Here is a 27,880-nt window from a genome sequence, read left to right on the forward strand (position 1 = left end):
GGCTGGAGTCAGAAAGTCTGACTTGCTGTTTATACTGTATACACCCAACAAGCTGGGTGCTCATGCTTCTAAGCAGTCTATTGCACGCTGGATTTGTAGTACAATTCAGCTTGCACATTCTGTGGCAGGCCTGCCACAGACGAAATATGTAGATGCCCATTCCACAAGGAAGGTGGGCTCATCCTGGGCGGCTGCCCGAGGAGTCTCGGCATTACAACTTTGCCGAGCAGCTACGTGGTCAGGGGAGAACACGTTTGTAAAATTTTACAAATTTTGATACTCTGGCTAAGGAGGACCTGGAGTTCTCTCATTCGGTGCTGCAGAGTCATCCGCACTCTCCCGCCCGTTTGGGAGCTTTGGTATAATCCCCATGGTCCTGACGGAGTCCCCAGCATCCACTAGGACGTTAGAGAAAATAAGAATTTACTTACCGATAATTCTATTTCTCGTAGTCCGTAGTGGATGCTGGGCGCCCATCCCAAGTGCGGATTGTCTGCAATGCTTGTACATAGTTATTGTTACAAAAAATCGGGTTATTACTATTGTTGTGAGCCATCTTTTCGGAGGCTACTTCGTTTTGTTATCATACTGTTAACTGGGTTCAGATCACAAGTTGTACGGTGTGATTGGTGTAGCTGGTATGAGTCTTACCCGGGATTCAAGATCCTTCCTTATTGTGTACGCTCGTCCGGGCACAGTACCTAACTGAGGCTTGGAGGAGGGTCATAGGGGGAGGAGCCAGTACACACCATGTGACCTAAAAAGCTTTTTAGATGTGCCCTGTCTCCTGCGGAGCCCGCTATTCCCCATGGTCCTGACGGAGTCCCCAGCATCCACTACGGACTACGAGAAATAGAATTATCGGTAAGTAAATTCTTATTTTTTCAAATCGGCCTTACCAGTTTCTCATCCAGAGAGAGAGGTAGTGTGTGCTGCAATACAAAAGCTATGTCAACAGCAAGTCATTGTCACGGTTCCCCCGTTACAACAGAGGAAAGGGTTTTATTCAACCCTGTTCGTGGTCCCGAAGCCGGATGGCTCGGTCAGACCGATTCTGAACTTAAAATCCCTCAACCTGTATTTAAAAAGATTCAAATTCAAGATGGAATCTCTCCGAGCTGTGATCTCCAGTCTGGAGGGGGGGGATTTTATGGTGTCAGTCGACATAAAGGATGCATACCTACATGTCCCCATATATCCTCCTCATCAGGCGTTCCTGAGGTTCGCTGTTCAGGATTGTCACTACCAATTTCAGACGTTGCCGTTTGGTCTTTCCACGGCCCCGAGGATTTTCACCAAAGTAATGGCGGAAATGATGGTGCTGCTGCACAAGCAAGGGGTCACAATTATCCCATACTTGGACGATCTCCTGATGAAGGCGAGATCAAGGGAGCAGTTACTAAAAAGCGTTGCGCTCTCCCTGAAGGTGCTGCAACAACATGGATGGCTCCTAAATTTACCAAAGTCGCAGTTGATTCCAACTACTCGGCTGTCGTTTTTGGGCATAATTCTGGACACGGAACTGCAGAGGATCTTTCTCTCGTTGGAAAAGGTCAGGAACTCCAGAACATGGTCAGGGAACTTCTGAAACCGCCAAGAGTGTCGATTCATCACTGCACTCGAGTGCTGGGGAAAATGGTGGCGGCCTACGAGGCCATTCAGTTTGGCAGATTCCATGCAAGAACTTTTCAGTGGGACCTGCTGGACAAGTGGTCCGGGTCCTATCTGCACGTGCACCGGAAGATAAGCCTGTCCCCCAGGGCCAGGGTTTCTCTCCTGTGGTGGCTCCAAAGTTCTCACCTTCTAGAGATCCAGGATTGGGTTCGGGATCCAGGATTGGGTTCTGGTGACTACGGACGCGAGTCTCCGAGGTTGGGGAGCAGTCACACAGGGACAAAATTTCCAGGGAAAATAGTCAAGCCAGGAAGCTTGTCTGCACATAAACGTACTGGAGTTCAGGGCCATCTACAATGGCCTTCGGCAAGCGGACCATCTTCTTCGCGACCTGCCCTGATTCAGTCGGACAACATTACAGCCGTGGCGCACATAAACCGCCAGGGCGGAACAAAGAGCAGAGCGGTGATGGCGGAGGCCACCAAGATTCTTTGCTGGGCGGAAAAACATGCAAGCGCTCTGTCAGCGGTCTTCATTCCAGGAGTGGACAACTAGGACGAAGGAGAAAATAGGATTTTAATACCTACCGGTAAATCTTTTTCTCTTAGTCCGTAGAGGATGCTGGGATCTGTAGTAATTGTAAATAGTTATTGCTTATGTTACACAAAGGTTGTGTTTTGGTAAAGGTCAGCCTGTTGCTGGTCTCTTTGGTTCACGCTGTTAACTGGTTTTAGTTAAATGCCATGTTGTACGGTGTGTTGTGGTATGAGCTGGTATGTATCTCACCCTTAGTTTAACAAAATCTTTTTCCTCGAAATGTCCGTCTCCTCTGGGCGCAGTTCCTATAACTGAGGTCTGGAGGAGGGGCATAGAGGGAGGAGCCAGTTCACACCCATTTAAAGTCTTAAAGTGCCCATGTCTCCTGCGGATCCCGTCTATACCCCATGGTCCTTTTGGAGTCCCCAGCATCCTCTACGGACTAAGAGAAAAGGATTTACCGGTAGGTATTAAAATCCTATTATCCCATTCTGACCATTTGGTGAACATCAGGCATGAACCCTGGTCTAATCCAGGGAAGAAATTTCCTCTGTCTAAACGGGCCTTGGCTCGCTATCTTCTCCCTGCAGAGTTATGTAACAAGTGGGAAAATTCACCGCAGTGGATTCTCATGTCACCCACCAAGTGGTGTCGTCTACTCTGCCTGTCACTACTGTCACTTCACTGAAGGAACCAACAGATAAGCGTGTGGAGGGATGCCTGAAATCTATTTTCTCCCTACAGGTGCTGTACTTAGACCCACTATTGCAGCCTCTTGGCCTGCAAAAGGTATTGAAGCATGGGTTCAGGCATTAGAGGAAGAGCTTTCCAGACAATACCTGTCTCACATTACCACCGTCGCCTATTACATTCAGGAGGAGTCCTCTGAGGTGGGTGTGTTGGCAGCCAAGGCGTCGACTACGTCTGTCCTGGCTCGCCGTATTCTGTGGTTGAGGTCGTGGAAGGTGGACCTAGACTCCAAAAGGACCTTGGAGGTACTCCCCTTTAAGGGGGACATTTTGTTTGGGGAAGACCTTAATAAAATTGTGTCTGTGTTAGCAACTGCCTAAGACTGCTTTTCTCCCAAATACTAATCCTTCTGTACAGAAGGCAAAAGGTACCACTTTTCATTCCTTTCGGCCTCAATTGGAAAAATAGAAGCCCGGGTTTTCCAGCTCACGCAGAGCCGGCAGTAAGTCAGTAGAAGGAGAGGAGTTTAAAACTCCCATACACCCACTACACAGGGCACTAATGCCTGTTAGAGGCCAGCGAGTAGGCTATAGTTTTATAGTGCTAGGACCCTTAAATGTGGCTGCAGGTCGTTGCAGCAGAATACTGTTGAGTATGGGGAGTGCTAAGACATTTACTTTTCATTTGTTCACTTTAATGGGGTGATTCTGACCTGATCGCTAGCAGGCTACTGCTGCGATCAGGTAGTCACCGCCTACAGGGGAGGGGGGAGTTGCTGTGCAGGGCTGCGAACCGCTGTGCAGAGAGCTTCACAAACAAAAGTTTGTGCAGTTTCTACACAGCTCAGGACTTACTCACCCGCTATGATGATCTTGTCTGGAGCTGACGTCAGGATCCCTCCCTGGAGACGGCTGGACATGCGTGTGTTCGCTCAGACACGCCTTCAAAATGATGAGTAAACACCCCCGGCCGGCCTCTTCCTGTCAATCTTGTAGCGTTCGCCGCTGCGACCGCTTTCTTCATTCATTTCATCGCTGCTCGGCGACGGCCGTTGCAGGACAGCGACGCGTCTGCGCATTGCCGCGCGAGCGTATGCGCAGTTCTGACCCGTTTGCACGGCTGCTAAAAATTGCAGGGTGCGAACGGGATTGAGTGACCCCCTAAGTTATGTACCTATGTGACCAGGCCCAAGCAGTGTCTGATGCCAGTAAAGACACTGGGGTAAATTTATTAAGATTGGAGTTCTATTTAAGATGGGATGTCACCTACCTATCAGATTCCAGGTATTATGTTCTAGAAGGTGCTAGATACCGTATATACTCGAGTATAAGTCGACCCGAATATAAGCCGAGGCACCTAATTTTACCACAAAAACCTGGGAAAACTTACTGACTCGAGTATAAGCCTAGGGTGGGAAATGCAGCTCTAGCCGTACACAGCCCTCATAATGCCAGATATGCCCTCATACTGCCAGATATGCCCCCACAGTGCCAGATATGCCCTCATGCTGCCAGATATGCCCCACATTGCCAGATATGCCCTCATGCTGCCAGATATGCCCCACAATGCCAGATGTGCCAGATATGCCCCACAGTGCCAGCTATGCCCTCATGCTTCCAGATATGCCCCACAGTGCCAGATATGCCCTCATGCTGCCAGAGTTGCCCCACAGTGCCAGATGTGCCAGATATGCCCCACAGTGCCAGATATGCCCTCATACTGCCAGATATGCCCCACAATGCCAGATGTGCCAGATATGCCCCACAGTGCCAGATATGCCCTCATGCTTCCAGATATGCTCCACAGTGCCAGATATGCCCTCATGCTGCCAGATATGCCCCACAGTGCCAGATATGCCCCACAGTGCCAGATATGCCCTCATGCTGCCAGATATGCCCCACAATGCCAGATGTGCCAGATAGGCCCCACAGTACCAGATATGCCCTCATGCTTTCAGATATGCCCCACAGTGCCAGATGTGCCAGATATGCCCTCATGCTGCCAGATATGCCCCACAGTGCCAGATGTGCCAGATATGCCCTCATGCTGCCAGATATGCCCCGCAGTGCCAGTTACTTACCCTCCGTCGCTCCCGCGCTGTCTTCTGATGGAGGGACACGGAGGACACAGCGCGCGGCTCTCCTGTGTCCCTCCTGCGTCTCCGGCGGCAGCGGCGTGTGTGTGTTAAAGGAAGTGCCGGTGTTAAAGGAAGTGCCGGTGTGTTAAAGGAAGCTGCCGCCGGAGACACAGGAGAGCCGCGCGCTGTGCCCTCCGTGTCCCTCCTAAATACTGATTCGAGTATAAGCCGAAGTGGCTTTTTCAGCACAAAAAAAAGTGTTGAAAAAGTCGGCTTATACTCGAGTTTATACGGTAAATGAGAAGTAAAATCTGATTGGTTGATATGGGCAACATCCCATCTTAAATAGAACTCCCATCTTAGCAAATTTACCCCTCTGTTTTACTGGAAGACCTGCCTATGGGTCCTATTTAAAGTACCCGTTTTACAGAATTAATTCCTCAAAACTTGAAATATAAAAATGTACCCCATATAAATAGGATATCACCGCATTTTAGGGATTAAGGGCCTAATTCAGACCTGATCGCTCCTCTGCGATTTTGCAAAGGGTTGTGATCAGATAGCCACCACCCACAGAGAGTGAAAACCCGCCCCATGCAAATGTGCGAATGCATGTGTACGCCATGAGAAAACTTCGCCAGACAGTGAACATCTGCAAATCTGTTTGCAGCTCACCATCGAATAATTTTTCCAGTCTGTGCAGTCTGTGCGTAGCCCAGGACTTTTTTCCTATAGTGCGATACAAATAGGTTGACTGGTCCGGAGCTGACATCATACACCCTCCCTGAAAACGCTTGGGAACGCCTGCCTTTTTCCTGACACTGCAAAAATTCAAGATAAATCCAAAGTGCGCAGTTAATGCTAACAAAGGGCAGCCGTCACATAAAACTAAGGAAACACCACATCCCTCAGTAAATATCAAAAGAAAAAGATTGGTATATGTGCATAGGCGCCCTTGTAGCAAAGATGAACAAAACACAAAGGTGTTTATATAAAACACAAATTTATTAAAACGATTGTCACATACAACATATAGATTGCACTGATCCCAAAAATTTCTCACTCTCTTAGTGATTTGCGGTGGGCAGATGGCTTTTTCAACAAAAAGCAATCAAATCCCGGTGGAGTTGGTAGAGCACCACCGCAAAAAACTTTTTTCTTTTAGGAGGCTGAGTAGGGAATCCAGCAGTGCATCACATAAGGGTATCCATGTCTTCCAAACGACGCGTTTCGGAGAAACTCTCCTTTTTTAAGCTTGGATGACATGGATCTTCAACAGCCAAATATTTATACCCTTACTAATTAGTGCAATAAGCCAATTAAGCTACTCTGACTTCCGGGTTCCCCAACCGGAAGTGACACGTGCGTTTCATTTTCAACTTCCGGTTGCGTTTCATCAAAAATGACCTCTATAGCTGTACATTATAAAACATCATAACCAGCATAATATAGGCTGTCCCGGGTATTCAGTCTATTGAAATATACAGTTATGCCAGAGTTAGCATGAAACGTGCACTCAAAGATAAAAAGCGGGTATTAACTTCCGCTTTCGGAATCCGGAAATGATGCGTGCGTTCCACCGGTGCGTTCCATCTAGCGGCCATTTTGTAACATATCTGTTGTTATTCATTCCGCCCACCAGGAAGTACAGCATGCGTTCCACCATAAAAATCCTTACGATGATGATCTTATTTCAAATAATACAGTTTTTACTTCAAAACTTGACATTAATTATATCCATGGAGAAAATCACTTTACCATTGATGGGATTTTCTGATGCCATATCTCCTCACCCTATCTTAGCCGTACTTTATATTCCGGGCCAGTCCATCCCTAATACCGGGAGATAGGCATCCCAAAGTGTGAATACGTATCTTTACTCCAATATTGATCTCGAGAAGAGAGGAGAGAGAAATAATATAATTAGCTCTTAAATAAATAGGATATAGAAAACCTTAAAGGATGCAATAAAAGATCAAAATTAAAAATAATTTACTATTCTAAAAACCATTTTAACTCAAAATCAGCATTGTGTCCTTCGGGTTGTAAAGTGTTCAGGTTAAAAATCCACCTCATTTCGCTCTGTGCAAGTTTCTTTTCTAAAATTCCAATTCCCTCTTATTAATTGGATGCCAAGAAACCTTTTAATTCCTCTTTCACATTTATTATGGACCAGAGAAAAATGTTCAGATAATGGATGAGTACTAAGACCCTTCTTGATGTTATAAATATGTTCTGCAGTTCTTGTTTTCAAACACCTAGTGGTCTTGCCTACATAGTATTTACCACAATTACATTCTATAAGGTAAATAACATTGCGCGAATGACAAGTAGTACATTATTTTATTGTATATTTTTTCCCTTGTATCTCAAACTCTGTGGTTTTTCTTTCTATTCCATTTCTTGTGGTAGATTTACACATAAGACATGTTCCACATCGATGGAATCCAATACTCCGTTCACTAACCACCTTTTCGTTTTTTAATGCACTTTGTACTAAGATATTCTTAAGAGAGGGTGCTTTTTTGTAGATAAACCTAGGTTGATCAGGTATGATAACACATAAAATGGGATCATCTTTTAAAATTCTCCAATTTTTTCTTATAATGGCCTCCACTTTTTTATGATGGGCCCCATATTTAGTAATATAGGCCCATTCATACTGAGTATCCTTTTCTATCAGTTTAGATTTTTCTTTAAGGAGTTCTTTTCTTTCTATGGTTTGGACTTTTTGTTTTGCAGTTTCCAGTAAGTGTTCTGAATAACCTTTTTGTTGGAAACGTGTAATCATTTAATTCGTTTGTTCATGTAAAGTGTTTTCACTCGTGCAGTTTCTTTTTAGCCTTTTTAGTTGACCCAACGGAATATTCTCCAACCATCTTTTATAATGTTGACTTGATATCTCAATATATGAGTTGGAGTCCGTGGGTTTCCTGTGTGTCTTGGTGCAAATATGTCCATCTTCTATATATATCACCAAGTCTAAAAAGGCTAAAAATTCTGTACTCTTGTTAAAAGTCAGTTCAATATTAAAATAATTTTGATTCAAATTTTCGCAGAACATGTCGAGGGACTCTTCTCCTCACTGCCATATAAAGAACACATTGTCTATGAACCGCCACCAGCATACCAGGTTTGCCCCCAGGGTGGGAGAGTGAATAGTATTCATCTCCCAATAAGACATGAATAAATTAGCATAACTAGGGGCAAACCTGGTGCCCATGGTGGTTCCCCTAATTGGAAGGTAATAAAACCTGTTAAAATAAAAATAATTGTTTTTTAAGATAAAATCTATAGGCTCTAAAATAAATTCTGCGGTGGCAGGCGGCTACTCGCCATGTTTTGGGTCGCAGCAACGATCCGGACATGCTACGAGCGTCGCCGGCCTGCCCTGTGACCGCCTCTGCCTGTCAATCAGGCAGAGGCAATCGCACCAGTGAGATGCTTTCACATCTCACTGTGTGCGCATGTGCAGTGCAGCCGCTGCGCTTGCGCACAACACAATGAGCTTCAGGCTGCGATCGCTTCCGTTGCAGCGATCAGCTCTGAATAATGCCGTTTAACAAGTGTTGTTTTTTTCTTGGCATTTTTCATAAAAAAAGACTGTAATAAATGCTCTGAGCTGAAGTGCTGCAAATAGCACTCACATTAACCCTTCAACCTCTTGAAGGGTTAATGGCCCTGATCCCCGCTGACAGAACTGAGTTCAAGAGGGACCTATTTGCAAGCCCCACCAAGGCGAGCGTACAGTCCACCTCTAACGCCGCCACCCCTAACAGAGCCAGAAGAATGAAAAGTGGTGAGTAGTGAGCCGGCGCCCCGGCTAGCGGGGCGCCGGCCATTATGGCGGCATGAGGGTACAGAGACACACGGCTTCTAAACGGAGTGGAATGCGTCTCCGGACACAGTACACAGCTGCGTCCCCGTACACTGTACACAGTACCCATACTGGCACAACAGTCTTAAAACGGTTGTCGAAGTTGGAAAATATTACAGTACACACATCACGGACAAACTCCACACAGATGGCCTCCGTGCGCATACTTGTTCTGCCGTGCGTGCGCATATTCGCAAGTTGCGTATGAACGCTCACGCGGTCCTGCGTATTAGCTCGTGGTATGAGTAATTACGGTAGCATTTGTATTCGCATGAAAAAGCCACAAAGACATATCTCATATTTAATCCACATAGTGCACAATGTACACATAGCCGACACGCACCACACCAGCAAGTTATACTTGTTTAAAAGGTACAACAACAAAGGGATTCACCTTTACAAGATATGAGGGGACAGCATTAGGTTATGAGGTGGTGTTTGGTATCCAACTGTAGGGTATTTTAAGGGCAACATTCCGGTATTAGTTTGCAGAAGATAGCACGCTCCTGCACATAATTATGCGCAGGAACAGGATATTAATATTATACTGTGTTTTCTGTACTCTGATATTTGGCGGGAACCCAGTGGAGACCAACTGCAAGCACACTTGGACCAGACATAGCCCACCTATTCAAACCAACCTATGACCCCTCCTGTACTGTAAATGACCAGCCCTTTGTCCTATAGATGAAGAGGTTACAGTTTCTATTGTATTGTGTTTTGACCAACTGTATAAAAGCCAAGCTGCCTAGCCGGTCATTCATCTCTCTCTGAAGGTCATCTTGCTAGATTGACTGAGCACCGGACCGTGTGGCGCTGGCGAAACCAAACGTATGTACCGTTGTATTGTAGCCTCTTTTCTGTTATTGTGATTGTATATCTGTTGTAACCCCCTTTCAGCAATTATATGTTGGGTCGGATCACAACATCTTAAATACAATTGGTGTCGTGTCTCTTTATCTGCTAAGGTATTAAGTGTAATTCAGCTACACGTGAAGCTGCATTGTGCTCTCAGCGTGTTGGTGTGTGTGTATGCACTGCGTGTACTTTGTAAGTCTGTTGCGGCATGTGTACGCAAAGTGCGTACACGGTACGGGCCTTTGTACGCTAACTAAGTAAAAAGTACGTAGGTTAAGGTTTGAATACAGCGGCTCGAATTTAAAGTGTATTAAGGTATTGCTTTTAGTCCTGTAAGTAAAACAGCATTTACAATTGGGGGCTCGATACGGTTTTTCACACACTTGCTGGCTTGCAGATCATAGCAGACTTTAATCTATCAGCAAAGCGTGGAGATACATCTTTAAGTAAAACCTTTTCCTGGTTCCTTGGATGTTTTAAAACCCTATTTTGTGCTGTTAGATTGCGTCTGCTCTTTCTAGTCTGTAGAGGTGCTGATAGAACCCGGAGGTAAACAGGAAAAAAGCTATTTAAAAATCTGTGTAATTATTTTTTGGCGCCAAAAGCGTACACAAAGGGTACCGATATTTTGCATACTCTCCCACATATTGTTGCCATAGGTTATTAGTCATTATAGATCTGTGCGAAATTGGATACATAGCTATATAGATAAATTTGAAATAAATGTATTTAAGGGTGCAATTATAAAACACAAAACGCAGTTTCAGGCCTAGTCGTTTTAGGTTTATACAGAACAAGTGTGGGTTGTGTTTGTGAACGATAGTAGCTTTTATCGATCACATTTATAGAGATTGTGTGATTTGTTTTATTGCAGACGCACGTTTGTACACGTGGTCCGGACAAAGTACAGGAGCGCGCACACGGCGTAAAAGGCACGCACGGTCGCGTGTTTATGCAAGGTTACGTAGGAGTATGGACGCTAAGTACAAATCACACAATAGTTTGTTCAATTAAAGACGGGATAGCATACATTTAATACAATAGCACATAACTATCCGATTTCAAAAACAGGATACCTTAAATATTTTGTTTAAAACTGTAAGTACCTCTGGGGTAAAGTAACCAACCTAAGGGAGTGAAATTTTCTGTACAGAAAAGAAAAACAAGGTGTATTTGAGAAATAGGGTGGTGATAATACATACAAGCGCCCCTGCAGGGACTGTGGTGTATTTTACAAAGTCCTTCCTCAAGCAGATTTCAATGTCATGTAACATGGAAAGAAAAGTGCATATACAGGTTGAGTATCCCATATCCAAATATTCCGAAATACGGAATATTCCGAATTACGGACTTTTTTGAGTGAGAGTGAGATAGTGAAACATTTGTTTTTTGATGGATCAATGTACACAAACTTTGTTTAATACACAATGTTATAAAAATATTGTATTAAATGACCTTCAGGCTGTGTGTATAAGGTGTATATGAAACATAAATGAATTGTGTGTATGTACACACACATTGTTTAATGCACAAATTTATGAAAAATATTGGCTAAAATTACTTTCAGGCTGTGTGTATAAGGTGTATATGAAACATAAATGCATTCCGTGCTTAGATTTAGGTCCCATCGCCATGATATCTCTTTATGGTATGCAATTATTCCAAAATACGGAAAAATCCGATATCCAAAATACCGCTGGTCCCAAGCATTTTGGATAAGGGATACTCAACCTGTAGTGATGTACAGTTTAAACACATTTAAAATTTAATGTACAAACACATGACACTTAACATTAAAAAACATATACACAACAGTGTGTAATGAAAGGTAAGGAGTCCCAAGTGCGTAATTACCAGCGGTAGGAAAGAACTGTCTCGCGGCAGTTCTACAAGCATGTGTGTATAAACTCCACGGCAACCGCGGCTGTCATCCCCCCGTCTGGATAGATGGTCTCTCGCACTGGTTCCCCCGCTCTCTGTCCACGGATATAGCAGCCAACGCGTTTCTCCCCTTAGCGGGTCTTTCTCAAGGCATCCGGTGTAGTGAACTCTCCTTCTCTGTCCATTTTTAAATGTACATCTTCCAATCCCAGTGCGGCGGGCGCAGGTGGCTCCTATACATGTAATTTACCTACAAGTCCCGTGAGCCCTCTCCGCGTCCAGCCGTCACTTCCTCCCTCTGTCTTCCGGTATCGCTTATCTCCCCTTCTCCTCTGTGTCCTTCACACTTAGTTCAGCCGGATATGCGTCATGAGTCCGTGTCCATGGTAACCCGGTAAAACATTTTATACTCGGTAGCAGGGTTAATTTCATCCATACCAACGATTCCCTAATGTTTCTACACCCTCTCTCTTTGGATGTCCTCGGGGTGTTGATTTAAATAAACATGGGAAGATAATAAAATATATTGATTAACATTCTGATTCGTAATGTGGTGAAAGATTTTACATTCCCCCAATAAAGTGCTTATTTAGTGCAGTGTCACCACAGTGCAATTTCTTATTATTGTCCCATAAAGGAGGTGATAAGAAAAGACATGTCCCTATCTCCATAATCTACAGGAACCATTTTATCTCAAATTCTGCGTTCAAACCCCCCGGTTGTAAGGTGCCACACTCATAAATTTGTCTCATCTCTGCCTTGGCCAGCTGGGCGGGCAGATCCCTTTGTCTCCAATGTCCCTTAACCCATTGTAATCCTATAAATCTTTTTATTGCAGAGATGGATTTATGGTGGCATTTGGAGAAATGATCCGATAGGGCATGGGTGTTCAAGCCATTCTTTATATTACGTAGGTGCTCGCCTATCCGCACCTTTAGGGGTCTTGAAGTCCTTCCGATGTAATATAACCCGCAAACACATTCTATGGCGTAAACCACATTTTTTGTGTTGCATGTTATAAATTCGGAAACATTAAGTTTCTTTTTATTGATGGTTATTTCAGTGATTTTGTTGGTTCCGTCCCCTTTTATATTGCGACAGCCAAGGCACGTACCGCACCTGAAAAATCCCTTCGATTTAATTGTTGGTAACGATCTTACTGGTGGTAAAGCCCCCCTAACCAAGACATTGCTTAAATTGGGTGCTCTCCTATATATGCACTTGGGTTTATTGGGGAGCTTGTCTCCTACAATGGGATCCCTTTTTAGTATTCCCCAATGTTTTTTCAGTATTTTTTCGACATCCTTATACTGACTGTTAAAGGACGTAATAAACGCCCATTCATAAGGAGTGGGTGACGCAACATTTTTGGCCTTTTTTTGTAAGAGATCTTTTCTGTCAAGTTTCCCCATTTTTACAGTGGTGTCTTTTATTGCACATGGTTTATACCCAGATGCAACAAAGTTTTTTTGCATTTCTTCTGCTTGTTCTTCAAAGACATTGATCTCCGTGCAGTTTCTACGCAAACGGCGTATCTGGCCACACGGTATGGATCCAAGCCAGTCTGGATGGTGACAACTGTTTTGTTGAAGGTATGATCTTGAATCCGTTGGTTTCCGATAGTTCTTTGTCTGTAGTATGCCTTCCTTGGGGTATACTGTGACGTCCAGGAAGTGTATTTCCTCACTGCTCATTTCAAAGGTGAAGGTGATGTTGATAGAGTTTTGATTTAGGTAGTCACAGAACTCTTTCAATGTGTTGGTGTCTCCTCTCCATACAAAAAATACATCATCTATGTACCTAGTCCAGGACACTAGGCTCGCTCCAAAGGGATTGTTGTCCCAGATGTGTTGATCTTCCCACAACCCCATAAAGAGGTTGGCATAACTTGGAGCGAACCTGGTGCCCATGGCGGTACCCACCTTCTGCACATAGAAGGTGTCCCTAAAATGGAAATAATTATTTCTTAGGATAAATTCCACACCTTCTACTATGAATTTCTGTTTCCCTCCTGATAGATCACTTTGCCTTACAGCTTCTGTGATGGCGGTGAGTCCATCCTGGTGATCTATCACCGTATACAGCGACCTCACATCCGCTGTCACCATGATGAAGTCGTCTTCCCATGAGATGGTGGTCAAGAGATTGAGGAAATCAGTGGTATCCTTTAAATGGGACCTGTTGTTACATACCAGGGGCTGTAGATGATAATCCAAATACTCTGATAAATTACAAGTTACAGAATTTATACCCGATACAATCGGCCTCCCTGGTGGTCTTAGTGGGTCTTTATGTATTTTGGGTAAAATGTAGATAATTGGAATGGTAGGTTCCTCATTCAACAAATATCTGTATTCCTTTTCCTCTATGATGTTCTGTTCCAAATATCTTTCTAGAAACACTCGTAATTTGCCCAAAATATCATTTGTGGGGTCCTTCTTCAACTTAGCATAAGTACCTTGATCTTCCACCTGTCTCAACACTTCTTCCTCATACATTTGTTTGCTGAGGACAACCACCCCACCGCCTTTATCGGCGGGCTTAATGACCAAATCTGTATTCTCTTTGAGAGATTTCAACGCTTGTCTCTCTTTCCAAGTTAAATTGAAATTGATTCTCCCATTAGGCAAATCTTTCAGGTCTTGATGGACCAAATCATAGAAGGTATCTATGTGTTTCCCCTTCATATGAGTTGGATAGAAGGTCGGTTTAGGCCTGAATGGGGTGGTTGGTGGCTCTGTGGTTGGTTGAACATTGTCTTCCTTACCCATAAAAAAACGTTTGAGTGTTAACTTCCTAATAAATCTGTTGCACACTCTCTTTTAGACACGCTTGTACATTGCTGCCATGTTTAAACACAGGGATAATAGAAGAGCTATATTTGATAATGCCTTTAAAGAGGAGGGTGACCCCCCCATTGTGGTAGATACCAATTTAGGAGAAGCTATGAGAGAGCTGGAACATACCCTATTGAAAGAAAGCCGCATATGGTGGGAGGTACTCACATTGGAAAAATACCTTAATGACCAGATCATACCAAAAGGTCTGGTCATACAAAAGAACGCCTCTTTTTCATCTGCAAACGAGACTTTTAAACAGGAATGGGATAAGATATTACGTTCCTGTTCCTTTTCACTTATCAATTTAATTATAGAAGATAGGAAGAAAGAATTGAATAAACTAGAAGGGGCTATCACTTCTCAGAAGAACTTGACAGCCCAGTTTGCAGATACAGAGGAATATAAGGGGTTTGAAAATAGGATTGAGGCTAATTTAAAAAGAAATGAAAAGATCCTTATGGAAAGGAAGGTCAAAAAGTACAATAGAGACCGGGGTGTTAGGAGCGAGATAACACAGGGGATCTCCCCAGAGACTCCAAAACACCCGTGTTCCACCAAGGACAACAGGGTTAAGCTGAATAAAAGAAACCAATCAGGATCACGCAACCGAGGAGGGGAGTTTCAAGTCCAAGAAAGGGTGGCAAATCGTGCCAGGGGACAGGAAAGACCACTTCCCCAAAGGGTTAACCATCGGAGGGATGGAAGACAGAGACGCCATACCATTAGGGAAGGTACATCACTACGAGGAGAAGAGAGAGATACACTGGGGAATACTCCACTGAGGCTACCTGGATCCTATTGGGAAAGAAGAAGGGCCGTATTGAAATCCACACGATCCCACCACTCTCCAGTTCAGAATCAGAGAAGTGAAGGGTCGCCTTTTTTAGGGGTGGGCCGTGTCACCAACAAGTACAAATAAAGAGACGGGGTTGCAGAGGGGGAAAACCAAAAAAAAGAGTAAAAAAGAAAAAAACCAGGAGAAGGAGCAAAGGAAAGGAGACAAACAATGAGGAAATTCAGGGATCTATGTGTGAGGAGACTGGTGGCAAAGTGAAAATCTTTAATCTCAGCAACCACACCCTGACCGGAGAGGAACTCTCGGTCTTAGAGAAGGGACTCAAATTTGCCCCCTCAGTCCCCATCAATAGATTTTCCACCTTCATAGATCTTAACAGATTTATTAGGAAGTTAACACTCAAACGTTTTTTTATGGGTAAGGAAGACAATGTTCAACCAACCACAGAGCCACCAACCACCCCATTCAGGCCTAAATCGACCTTCTATCCAACTCATATGAAGGGGAAACACATAGATACCTTCTATGATTTGGTCCATCAAGACCTGAAAGATTTGCCTAATGGGAGAATCAATTTCAATTTAACTTGGAAAGAGAGACAAGCGTTGAAATCTCTCAAAGAGAATACAGATTTGGTCATTAAGCCCGCCGATAAAGGCGGCGGGGTGGTTGTCCTCAGCAAACAAATGTATGAGGAAGAAGTGTTGAGACAGGTGGAAGATCAAGGTACTTATGCTAAGTTGAAGAAGGACCCCACAAATGATATTTTGGGCAAATTACGAGTGTTTCTAGAAAGATATTTGGAACAGAACATCATAGAGGAAAAGGAATACAGATATTTGTTGAATGAGGAACCTACCATTCCAATTATCTACATTTTACCCAAAATACATAAAGACCCACTAAGACCACCAGGGAGGCCGATTGTATCGGGTATAAATTCTGTAACTTGTAATTTATCAGAGTATTTGGATTATCATCTACAGCCCCTGGTATGTAACAACAGGTCCCATTTAAAGGATACCACTGATTTCCTCAATCTCTTGACCACCATCTCATGGGAAGACGACTTCATCATGGTGACAGCGGATGTGAGGTCGCTGTATACGGTGATAGATCACCAGGATGGACTCACCGCCATCACAGAAGCTGTAAGGCAAAGTGATCTATCAGGAGGGAAACAGAAATTCATAGTAGAAGGTGTGGAATTTATCCTAAGAAATAATTATTTCCATTTTAGGGACACCTATGTGCAGAAGGTGGGTACCGCCATGGGCACCAGGTTCGCTCCAAGTTATGCCAACCTCTTTATGGGGTTGTGGGAAGATCAACACATCTGGGACAACAATCCCTTTGGAGCGAGCCTGGTGTCCTGGACTAGGTACATAGATGATGTATTTTTTGTATGGAGAGGAGACACCAACACATTGAAAGAGTTCTGTGACTACCTAAATCAAAACTCTATCAACATCACCTTCACCTTTGAAATGAGCAGTGAGGAAATACACTTCCTGGACATCACAGTATACCCCAAGGAAGGCATACTACAGACAAAGAACTATCGGAAACCAACGGATTCAAGATCATACCTTCAACAAAACAGTTGTCACCATCCAGACTGGCTTGGATCCATACCGTGTGGCCAGATACGCCGTTTGCGTAGAAACTGCACGGAGATCAATGTCTTTGAAGAACAAGCAGAAGAAATGCAAAAAAACTTTGTTGCATCTGGGTATAAACCATGTGCAATAAAAGACACCACTGTAAAAATGGGGAAACTTGACAGAAAAGATCTCTTACAAAAAAAGGCCAAAAATGTTGCGTCACCCACTCCTTATGAATGGGCGTTTATTACGTCCTTTAACAGTCAGTATAAGGATGTCGAAAAAATACTGAAAAAACATTGGGGAATACTAAAAAGGGATCCCATTGTAGGAGACAAGCTCCCCAATAAACCCAAGTGCATATATAGGAGAGCACCCAATTTAAGCAATGTCTTGGTTAGGGGGGCTTTACCACCAGTAAGATCGTTACCAACAATTAAATCGAAGGGATTTTTCAGGTGCGGTACGTGCCTTGGCTGTCGCAATATAAAAGGGGACGGAACCAACAAAATCACTGAAATAACCATCAATAAAAAGAAACTTAATGTTTCCGAATTTATAACATGCAACACAAAAAATGTGGTTTACGCCATAGAATGTGTTTGCGGGTTATATTACATCGGAAGGACTTCAAGACCCCTAAAGGTGCGGATAGGCGAGCACCTACGTAATATAAAGAATGGCTTGAACACCCATGCCCTATCGGATCATTTCTCCAAATGCCACCATAAATCCATCTCTGCAATAAAAAGATTTATAGGATTACAATGGGTTAAGGGACATTGGAGACAAAGGGATCTGCCCGCCCAGCTGGCCAAGGCAGAGATGAGACAAATTTATGAGTGTGGCACCTTACAACCGGGGGGTTTGAACGCAGAATTTGAGATAAAATGGTTCCTGTAGATTATGGAGATAGGGACATGTCTTTTCTTATCACCTCCTTTATGGGACAATAATAAGAAATTGCACTGTGGTGACACTGCACTAAATAAGCACTTTATTGGGGGAATGTAAAATCTTTCACCACATTACGAATCAGAATGTTAATCAATATATTTTATTATCTTCCCATGTTTATTTAAATCAACACCCCGAGGACATCCAAAGAGAGAGGGTGTAGAAACATTAGGGAATCGTTGGTATGGATGAAATTAACCCTGCTACCGAGTATAAAATGTTTTACCGGGTTACCATGGACACGGACTCATGACGCATATCCGGCTGAACTAAGTGTGAAGGACACAGAGGAGAAGGGGAGATAAGCGATACCGGAAGACAGAGGGAGGAAGTGACGGCTGGACGCGGAGAGGGCTCACGGGACTTGTAGGTAAATTACATGTATAGGAGCCACCTGCGCCCGCCGCACTGGGATTGGAAGATGTACATTTAAAAATGGACAGAGAAGGAGAGTTCACTACACCGGATGCCTTGAGAAAGACCCGCTAAGGGGAGAAACGCGTTGGCTGCTATATCCGTGGACAGAGAGCGGGGGAACCAGTGCGAGAGACCATCTATCCAGACGGGGGGATGACAGCCGCGGTTGCCGTGGAGTTTATACACACATGCTTGTAGAACTGCCGCGAGACAGTTCTTTCCTACCGCTGGTAATTACGCACTTGGGACTCCTTACCTTTCATTACACACTGTTGTGTATATGTTTTTTAATGTTAAGTGTCATGTGTTTGTACATTAAATTTTAAATGTGTTTAAACTGTACATCACTATATGCACTTTTCTTTCCATGTTACATGACATTGAAATCTGCTTGAGGAAGGACTTTGTAAAATACACCACAGTCCCTGCAGGGGCGCTTGTATGTATTATCACCACCCTATTTCTGCAGTTTACCTGAGAGTTTCTCTTGGTGGGGGTACTGGAGGGTTACCCCAGTGTGACAAATACATTCTTTAGCCGCCTAGTTTTTGGGGGCGCATTGTACTTACTGTCTATCCTTTGATTTGGTTTTCAAGGTGTATTTGAGTGAGTGAAAGCGGAGTGAGTGGATTTGAACCCCGGAAATCGGGTCCCGTGGTACACCAAGTAAGTGGAGGCTTGGTGGCGTGAGGCGGCTGACTTACGTTAATACAGATAGAAATAATACGCAAATCGTGAGGAGATTTGCAGAGGAGCGTGATATAGAATTGTAGACAACAGTGATAGCAAGAAAACTGAGGTACCCAACAGTGCGCACAAGGCAGCTAGTGGTGCAGTAAACCAACAAGAGGCTTTTCCCACCTCCCAAGTGAAGCATACAATAAAAAGATACGTGGAATACCGCTTAACCAGCGCCTTACTACAATATGACAGTATGTTTTTTCAATCTGTAGAATCCATACACCTCCTTCCGGTTTTCCTGTATATGAAGAGGTTCTCAGACCTCAGACACGTTATAGGTACCGGAAAGAGAAATAGTGGGCAAAATAGTGTAATACTGTTTAAAAGTTTAATGACATACAAGACATGTATTAAAACAAATTTCCAACACAGTATCACATAATTAAGGTGAAGACTTAAAATCCTGCAGCTGACACCCTCAGTGTCGGTGGGAGTAATGGCTAATTACCGGATCTTTGAAGAAAACGGGCTCATAAGAATATGATGGACGTAAGTCTGAGCAGAGTAAATCACCAGGCTGCAGCTCCGGGATTCCTCAATCACAGGATTCTTTCAAAGGTCAGGTCAGTCTGTCCTCCTCATCGTCCACGTCTGGGGTCAGTTCAGGAAAACGAGCACCCACGCGTTACGACCCTCCCCGGGTCTTTCTCAAGGTCAGCTCAAAGTTGGAACTTTGAGCTGACCTTGAGAAAGACCCGGGGAGGGTCGTAACGCGTGGGTGCTCGTTTTCCTGAACTGACCCCAGACGTGGACGATGAGGAGGACAGACTGACCTGACCTTTGAAAGAATCCTTTGATTGAGGAATCCCGGAGCTGCAGCCTGGTGATTTACTCTGCTCAGACTTACGTCCATCATATTCTTATGAGCCCGTTTTCTTCAAAGATCCGGTAATTAGCCATTACTCCCACCGACACTGAGGGTGTCAGCTGCAGGATTTTAAGTCTTCACCTTAATTGTGTGATACTGTGTTGGAAATTTGTTTTAATACATGTCTTGTATGTCATTAAACTTTTAAACAGTATTACACTATTTTGCCCACTATTTCTCTTTCCGGTACCTATAACGTGTCTGAGGTCTGAGAACCTCTTCATATACAGGAAAACCGGAAGGAGGTGTATGGATTCTACAGATTGAAAAAACATAGTGTCATATTGTAGTAAGGCGCTGGTTAAGCGGTCTTCCACGTATCTTTTTTATTGTGATATAGGGGGTAATTCCAAGTTGATCGCAGCAGGAATTTTTTTTGCAGTTGGGCAAAACCATGTGCACTGCAGGGGGGGGCAGATATAAGGTGCAGAGAGAGATAGATTTGGGTGTGGTGAGTTCAATCTGCAAACTAAATTGCAGTGTAAAAATAAAGCAGCCAGTGTTTACCCTGCACAGAAACAAAATAACCCACCCAAATCTAACTCTCTCTGCACATGTTATATCTGCCCCCCCTGCAGTGCATATGGTTTTGCCCAACTGCTAAAAAATTTCCTGCTGCGATCAACTTAGAATTACCCCCATAGAATTGTGCATTGTGCAGAAGTATGGAAATTGTGAATTGAAGTTTAAAGGTTTTGTGTTACGCTCCGGCTGAGGAGCGCAGCTTGTATATTCGACTCCAGTGATCGTAGGGCGGATAGGTAATAAGTACCTATACGCTGTGCGATTGGACCGCATGTTTGTGGGTGCGATACGTAGTGCAACTTGATACCCCTTTACGAGCTTTGCGTAAAATCGCGGTATCAGCGCTGTGTAGAGCATATGCAAGCGTGATTTGTGTACGTCAAAAAGGGAAGTTTTCGCTGGTCTCTCTCAAGAAAAATCTTCAATGGTAGATATTCACTGGAAAAGGTAAGTCACTACTAAAACTTCCAGTGAATAGAAGCCAGTTAGGGTCTCACTGGGTACGCGGTGGTAACTATTGGAGTGAGTCGTGGTACGTCAGCGGAGAAGGAGTGGGTGAAAGCGCTCTGAGAACTTTCACCGTCTATTTGTGTTGTGCATTTGGGGATTGCGTTTACAGGCAAAAGGTCCGCGATGGGATCCAATTGCACAAGCAGTGGGCGTTTGGTAGCTAGGGTTCAGGCTGAAGAATTGGGATCTAGAGGGTCAGAATTGCGGCCGAGAGGGTCAGCGAGGTTTATTATGTGTGAGAAATATGGTTCACACATGGAGGCTTTTTGCAATGAGTGGGTACGTAGGACTGCTGAAGATAGGGCCTCATTCCCCAGGGTGGGCAGCTTTTAATCAGAGGTACTGCAGAATGTAAAGATTAGAATATGTCTTATCCAATCTAGAAAACAAAGGATCAGACATAACGATTGTTTAAATCTGTGGCAACAAGAGGGGGAGGTGCAAATGGAACTAACTCACACAGCAAGTTCCAAACCTGGCAGGAATTCGAGTATGAGTACACCATTACCGACACAAGTTGAAGGGGAGGAAATGGCTACAATCAATGGTACATCTGTAAATGATAGTAGAATGCAGAAGCAATGTGTTAACCCTAACCCTTGCAAGTTGTATCCTGTTTTGAAATCTCTCCAAGGTTATAGGTCACAGGAAGATGAAGGATCCAGCCTAATCTCAGCCCTCATTCAGGCAGTCACCTTACAGGAAACTTAGGTGGGCCCGGCCCAACCAGTAAGAGCAGTAACAGTATCCCCCACTGAAAGGACTGGTGAGATCACAGACATCGGTAAGTGTGAGACTGTTCATTACACAGAGACATTAATACCTCACAGTGAGCAAATTAGGAATGGAATGGTAGGATTACATCCTGTCTTGGAAATAGTAACTCCAAATAGGAGGACCGATAGTCAGGGAATAATCCTCACCAGGAATAATGCAATGTATTGCCCGTGGTCCAGATCAGAGCTGCGGTCAATCATTTCAGAATTCCTCGATCCCGAGAAGCATTTAGCCAGATGTCAGAAGTTTATCAGGGATCTGGGTAATACCCATGAACCGGCAAACAAAGATTGGCGGACATTCTTGAAAGCATGCCTACCCCCTAATATTGACACCCAAAAATGTATTACGGATTGTAAATTAGAGTCGGATGGTCCTATGACTGACGAACACAATCAGGAGAACGTGGAACGAATTAACATGCAACTAGGATTGTATTTCCCGACTAGTGTTAAGTGGAGAAAAAATTTCTCCATAAAGCAGAGAGAAAATGAAATGACATCTGAATATTTCCTTAAGGTTTTGCAAATAATGGCTAGATACACTGGGGTATCGTATATAGGGAACGATGAGAATTACAGGGAGGTGGCTGTCTCTGTGCTAATGGACAGGCTCAATAAGGCATTGAGGGCCAGGGTGCAAACCTCTTTGCCAAATTGGAGAGGGGTCACAGTAGATAATCTCATAGAGTGCGTTATGGAACATTACAGGAATATCGCTTTATGCAAAGAACAACAGGAGGAGAGGCTGAGGACTGAAAATATACAGGCTCTTACAGCAAAGTCCCATCTACCTAAACCCCAGACCCTTGATGTTTGGAAAATATCAAGACTATGTTACATTTGTAGGAAGAAAGGACATTTTGCCAGAGATTGTAGGAGTAGTAGGATATATAGTCAATATAGACCCCCTAGACAACACAAGCCACATTATTAAACACACAGACGGGACCAAGGGACATATAGTAAGGATTCAAAAGCCATATAGAAAACACAGATTCGGCTAATGGAAAGAACAAAATAAACGCAACACTACCCTTTGACAAAACTTGCTGGGGTTAAGATGGGGCCTCTAAACTTTTGCTTCTTTTTCCTAGCAGAAATGGCCCCCGATTAACTTAACAGGAGCTTTGTTAGATATGATATACATATAATGTGCTCCCGTTCAGGAAGTACAAAGTATGTTAGACACCCACGAAGACTAATGTTGCATTTCACTGTTCTAGATTAATGTCCATCACAGGTAGAGGAAAATGTCTCGCTAAAATACCAGGTTCCCTATGAACTTAGGATGGACAGGACACTGGATTGATGGCTGGGATAGTCCCAGTAGAGATACAACACACATAGAATTTTTTTTAAGGGGAGTAGACCAAGTAGAAAGTCATTCCCCATAGTGCCCAATCCAGTTGTCAAGTTTTATAAAATCCTCTTTGCCTCTACAAACTTATCTGTTACTAACCTCTATGTGATTTTTCTTCACAGTTTCCTTTTCATCTTTTACGTTCACCTACAGTAGTACATGGACCCGATTACAGTTCAAACACCACATGCCTAATTGGTCCTTCAGAGTTCTGCCCAAACCCAGTATATCTCACCAGCACAATGACACCAGTATTACTACAATGTGCCTGGTCATGCACAAAGGGTGGAGAATGAGAATACTGGTGAAAGGGAAACTGTGTACAGACATTGATATGCATGATGGTGTGACGACCTGATGGTAAACGCAAACCTTTCATTTTCTTTTTATTCCCCTCTTTTCTCTTTTCCACAGATGGTTTTACTCCACACAACAAATACACAACATTCAAAACATACAAAAAAAATTGTGTTCCCTACAGGAAAAGGCAGTCTGGAAGGCGAAGGGATATGGTCAGGAGTCCTCAGGACTTTGGACAGATGGACACGGTAAGCCCCAGAGCATGTCTTCCAAGCCTAGCTGAGGTGGCACACAGTCTGACTCATCTGGGCAAGGAGGGTATGTGCAAGCTGGTAAGAGCCTACTGGAGTGCGCCAGGATTCTCTTCTCATGCAGGTAAGAAAGCAATGACATGTCTTACTTGCTTGAGGAAGAATATCGGTAAGGCAATACCAACGGAGCCATCCCATATCCCTCCTACAGACGGACCTTTTCAGGTAATACAAATCGACTTCATACAGTTACCACCCTGTAGGAATTTGAAATATGTGTTAGTATGTACTGATGTGTTTTCCAACTGGGTACAAGCATTCCCCACTGCCACAAATACTGCTGTGTTCACTGCAAAGAAAATCGTGCAGGAATTTGTGAGCAGATATGGTATCCCTAGAATGATTGAAAGTGATAGGGTACCCATTTTACAGGTGAAGTCTTTCAGGTCATGTGCAAACTGATGGGAATTAATAGCAAGCTGCATACTCTGTACCGACCACAGGCGAGTGCAAAGGTGGAGAGAATGAACAGCACTATTAAGAATAAGCTGAGCAATGTGATGGCTGAAACTGGATTGCTGTGGCCAGAAGCTTTGCCACTAGTGTTGTACAGCATCAGAACCACTCCCAGGTCACCGCTTAACTTATCACCTTTTGAAATTCCTTTTGGTCGACAACCCCAGGATGATTTGAAATGCAATAACGAAATAACTGTGAAATAATTGGTTAGGATGAGCCAGCAGCTGAGAAATCAACAAAGAAATCTAAAGCTGGTGATTCCTGACCTACCGAACAGTAATTGTCATGACATTGAGCCTGGGGATTATGTGATGATTCGAAACTTTTTACGCTCAGGTTGCCTCATAGACAGATGGGAAGGACCGTATCAAGTCTTGTTAACCAGCATGACAGCACTAAAGGTCGCCGAAAGAGAGACTTGGGTCCACTCGTCCCACTGCAAGAAGGTCGCTGACTCTGAGAAAACTCGTGACAAAGAGCAAGGCGAAGAGAACCTCGTATAACTAGAGTGTTTGTTCCAGAAAAGCTGAGAGGCAGGACTGTTGAAACGGCATCTGAGCGCGGATAACAACAAGATCAAAGACGGTTGTCGTACCAGTTTTCTTTTTTTCACCTCCCACTGCCCTTTTCTCTCTCTCCTCCTTCTTATTTCCCTTCTTTTACCCTAACGAAATGGATCTACCTCAAGAGACTGCGTTTCAGGTTTTTCTGGTAATTCTGTTTTTGCCCAGGACAATCTGTTTTGGTGTGGGTCCCAGAGAAGTCGAGCAAGGATCTGGAATGGGTTCTGATGGCGAGTACGAATTTGTAGTATCTCAGGAGCAGCACATCACTCTAGTAAAGGCTGGTATCAGTAGTCACGGAGCTCGGAAGCAATGTGAGGGGTTATTGTCTGATGAATACTGTATTTGTAGATATTGCGAAAACATAGTCGAAGATGGGTGCATCCAGAGATGTCAGTCCAAAATTAATATCGACATGGACCGACATCCATTGAGTGATTACCACTCATTAGTGGGTAAGGTCTTAAACCAGACAGAATGTTGGGTGTGCTCACAGGTACCTCAAGGACAGAGTAAGTCAGGATTATTACCATACCCTTTAGCAATAGATGAGGTACTCGAATTACGGGCTGGGAGACCGGTGGACAAGAAATTCAATATATCTAGGCCCCCTAGTTTGAAGCGCCACCAGTATCATGTAGATAGGTCACTGTTGTGTTTTAATATTTCCAATTTCCGAAAACCAGGAAATTGGGAAGCGACGTGGAATAACCAGACAATGACCTTTTCGCACAGAGCTGATAGGATACCTATTGACTTTGAGCTTGTACGCAAGATAGACAACAGTGGGAAGTATTTTAGGTACCGGTATACATGTGGAAGCAAAACCATGTGGGTTGAAAAGGTATCGCAGGGGTATTGTGCCCACATCATCCAGCCCGATACTTGTACTGAGCAAATGGGAGATCTAGGGATTGGTTTCTTTACATGGAAGATTTGCAATGTGGTGTTGTTACATTTTGTCCCCTATGTTCTCCCAGATGATGCCTATTTCATATGTGGAAGGAAAGTGTACAAGTGGCTTACTCCGAGCTCTGAGGGATTGTGTTATATTGGGAGAGTACTACCAGAGGTCATGGCCATAACCCACGATAAAATGAAAGACGTTCACCGCAACACTCAGACTCCTTATACTCATACCCATTATGAACACATCATCAAGAGACACCTCATAGATAGGGCAGAGCACGCAGCCTCTGATTTGATCCACGAATCCACCGGGATTCGGTTCCTTCTCGCATTAGATATCACCCGTACTGCCAGAGGAACTATAAATTATAGGTACATCTATGCGCTAGCGAACTTGATAGATAATATCACTGAGATGTATGATGACACCTTCAGGTATACAGGAAGGGAGTTACAAGCCTACAAAAAGGAATTGATCCAGCATAGGATGGTCCTGAATTACGTTACAGCTGTGACAGGTGGGTACCGTGTTACCCTGGCAACTCAATATGGCGTGAAGTGCTGTACGTATATTACGAATAGCACTGACGACCCCACGGAGATCATCGATCAAAAGATGGATGAGATCTTACATTTGAAGTGGGAGTTCAGGATGAAGCACATCCTTACCTTGACGGCTGTAGGTAATGAACATACATGCTTTATTATCCCACTAGGCTATACATTTCCCACCTACAACTCTCCCCCGATCACCCAAGCTTGTATACATATTGTATAGGTAATATTTTTAGTTTATTAGTTAAGAGTGGCAGTTATTGATGACTGCCAAAGGGTGGACTGTCGAAGTCGGAAAATATTACAGTACACACATCACGGTCAAACTCCACACAGATGGCCTCCGTGCGCATACTTGTTCTGCCATGCGTGCGCATATTCGCAAGTTGCGTATGACCGCTCACGCGGTCCTGCGTATTAGCGCGTGGTATGAGTAATTACGGTAGTATTTGTATTCGCATAGAAAAGCCACAAAGACGTATCTCATATTTAATCCACATAGTGCACAATGTACACATAGCCCACACGCACCACACCAGCAAGTTATACTTGTTTAAAAGGTACAACAACAAAGGGATTCACCTTTACAAGATATGAGGGGACAGCATTAGGTTATGAGGTGGTGTTTGGTATCCAACTGTAGGGTATTTTAAGGGCAACATTCCGGTATTAGTTTGCAGAAGATAGCACGCTCCTGCACATAATTATGCGCAGGAACAGGATATTAATATTATACTGTGTTTTCTGTACTCTGATATTCGGCGGGAACCCAGTGGAGACCAACTGCAAGCACACCTGGACCAGACATCGCCCACCTATTCAAACCAACCTATGACCCCTCCTGTACTGTAAATGACCAGCCCTTTGTCTTATAGAAGAAGAGGTTACAGTTTCTATTGTATTGTGTTTTGACCAACTGTATAAAAGCCAAGCTGCCTAGCCGGTCATTCATCTCTCTCTGAAGGTCATCTTGCTAGATTGACTGAGCACCGGACCGAGTGGCGCTGGCGAAACCAAACGCATGTACCATTGTATTGTAGCCTCTTTTCTGTTATTGTGATTGTATATCTGTTGTAACCCCCTTTCAGCAATTATATGTTGGTGCGTCGGATCCCAACATCTTAAATACAATTGGTGTTGTGTCTCTTTTCCTGCTAAGGTATTAAGTGTAATTCAGCCACACGTGAAGCTGCATTGTGCTCTCAGCGTGTTGGTGTTTGTGTATGCACTGCGTGTACTTTGTACGTCCATCGCGGCGTGTGTACGCAAAGTGCGTACACGGTACGGGCCTTTGTACGCTAACTAAGTAAAAAGTACGTATGTTAAGGATTGAATACAGCGGCCGCAGCGGCTCGAATTTAAAGTGTATTAAGGTATTGCTTTTAGTCCTGTAAGTAAATCAGCATTTACACGGTACTCTCCATTTTAAGCAACAGATTCCTCAGCCAGGTTAAATAAAGCGTGAAGACCGTGTGCCATTGAAGGGGCGGGGCTTCACTATGAGAGGATCCAGCAGCTCACCAGCGCCATTTTCCCTCTGTAGTGGACACAGACGCTGACAGGAGAGGGATGTGCAGCTCCTCCAGTGTGACTCCAGATTACCTCAGCGGTACCAGGGGGTCATACCAGGGGGGGAGCAACTATAAGTGTAGTAAGTCCCCTATCAGGGAACTTGGTCTGCTACCCAGCTAAGCTTGGCATTAGCGATAAGGGCATGGTGGGGGCTGGCTCTTAACAACTCTGTGTCTCCCTGAATGGCTCTTTGTGGGTTAATTGCTCTTAACCTTTTCCTGTGTGTGTGTGTGCTGTCACATTACATTGGGGGTCATTCTGAGTTGTTCGCTCGTAATTT

The 27,880-nt window shown here is 44.0% G+C and overlaps 1 protein-coding gene and 1 long non-coding RNA gene across 5 annotated transcripts in view; one reads left to right on the forward strand and one right to left on the reverse strand.

Annotated features, from left to right (window-relative positions):
- TEX12 (testis expressed 12) overlaps nt 1–27,880 on the forward strand; it is a 207,749-nt gene that overhangs the window by 107,745 nt on the left and 72,124 nt on the right. The window lies entirely within an intron of this gene.
- Nucleotides 5,964–27,880, reverse strand: part of LOC134966451 (uncharacterized) — a 186,829-nt gene continuing 164,912 nt past the window's right edge. The window contains exon 4 of the long non-coding RNA XR_010188652.1: nt 5,964–6,810. This is a non-coding gene — a long non-coding RNA (uncharacterized LOC134966451). The remainder of the gene's footprint in view (nt 6,811–27,880) is intronic.

Source organism: Pseudophryne corroboree, chromosome 10 (genome assembly GCF_028390025.1).
Source record: "Pseudophryne corroboree isolate aPseCor3 chromosome 10, aPseCor3.hap2, whole genome shotgun sequence".
NCBI classification, from domain to species: Eukaryota; Metazoa; Chordata; class Amphibia; order Anura; family Myobatrachidae; genus Pseudophryne; species Pseudophryne corroboree.